The sequence below is a fragment of the Galeopterus variegatus genome, unplaced genomic scaffold (assembly GCF_000696425.1).
Source record: "Galeopterus variegatus unplaced genomic scaffold, G_variegatus-3.0.2 Scaffold522, whole genome shotgun sequence".
Lineage (NCBI taxonomy): Eukaryota > Metazoa > Chordata > Mammalia > Dermoptera > Cynocephalidae > Galeopterus > Galeopterus variegatus.
The window spans coordinates 619,791-621,221 of NW_007726633.1; the positions used below are offsets into that span (position 1 = coordinate 619,791).

At 44.8% G+C, this 1,431-nt stretch overlaps 1 protein-coding gene across 5 annotated transcripts in view; it reads right to left on the reverse strand.

Moving 5' to 3' along the window:
* The window catches only part of PML (promyelocytic leukemia), a 49,379-nt gene that overhangs the window by 38,025 nt on the left and 9,923 nt on the right, over window positions 1-1,431 (reverse strand). The window lies entirely within an intron of this gene.

The window sequence follows — 1,431 nt, forward strand, 5'->3', positions numbered from 1 at the left end:
TTTTGAGGTGGTGGCAAATGTGAATCAATAGATGCAGAAAGAAGCTTTCCCAAAGCTTCCCTTATCTGACTGAAAGCAGAAACTTCTAAGAAACGAGGATTGCCATAAATCCCTTCTCTCAGGGAAGTTTTATGGCCACTAAGAAGACAGAGAGTTGACACCGAGATGGACCTGCAAAAACAAACCTTCTCTATTAGTTTCCCCCATATATTTACCTTTCCACAGTTTGCTGCCCTTGGAAGCCTAAAACCCTTTTCCTTTACCTTGTCACTTCTTTAAAAATTTATTTTTCTTCTGCTAAAATGCTATACAGGCCAAACTTCTAACTAACCTTTGAGTTTCTCATCTCTGGATACGCCCACATGTAAGCAGGATGCACATGCTAATAGACATTCTTCCCTCATTAATCTATCTTTTGTTAGTCTAATTTATAGGGTCCTAGCCAGAGAACCTAAGACGGGTAGAGGAAAATGATTCCCCACCCCCTGCACTGGGGAGAAATCTGCTCCTGACCCCCACAGTAGAGGTGGCACTCCCCACAAGCTTCTGCCAACTGTGGCTCTGGGGGAGAGGCTCTGTCCTCCCCAAGGGGGTGTGGGGTGTCAACTGCTTCACACGACTGCTGCCAGCCCACATCAGCTACTGACACACCAAACGATCCGATATCAACCTTTATGAATGAGCACACAACATAGAACCTAGGAAGAGAATGAGCAGCCAAAACAGGAGACCAAACTGAGCAAGTCTCTCAGCCCACAATGAAAAAAGGACAATATAGGAAACAAAACTTCTGTAAATGCTATGTGTGCTTTTCAGAAAGATTTAAGAATGTACTACATTGATAAAACAAGAACAGGCTGACAAGAAAAAGCATCCTGAGAACATTATGCTCTTTTGGCAATTAAAAAAAAAAGAAAGACTGCTGGGGGGTTACTATCAAGCCACCACAGGAAGCACCCTGGGCTCTCCCGAGCAGAGGCGGTGGGGGGCGAGGGCTTTTGCCACACCCCCCTGACATCTGCACCCAGCCAAGCAATGACCATGCCACTGCTGGAAGCCCCCCCATCTCCCCTGTAGGAATGTGGGGATGCCAAAGGCCTCAATCCCGTCCTCCTTCCTCCTTCTTCCATCACATTTCCTTCCCCTTTCCTCCTCCCCTGCCCTCCCAACTGCTCTGCAACAACATCCTAGAATGTAAAAAATAATANTTCCTCCTCCCCTGCCCTCCCAACTGCTCTGCAACAACATCCTAGAATGTAAAAAATAATACTAATAAAATTACATTTTCTTAAAAAAAAAAAAAGATTGTTGGGGGGGAAATAACTCATGTAACATAGGTAGTAATTAACAGAAAGGAGTCTGCTGAAAAAAAGAGTTGGTAAATTAGAAAGTCAATTTAAGGGCCGGCCTGGTGGACCTGCAAAAACAAAC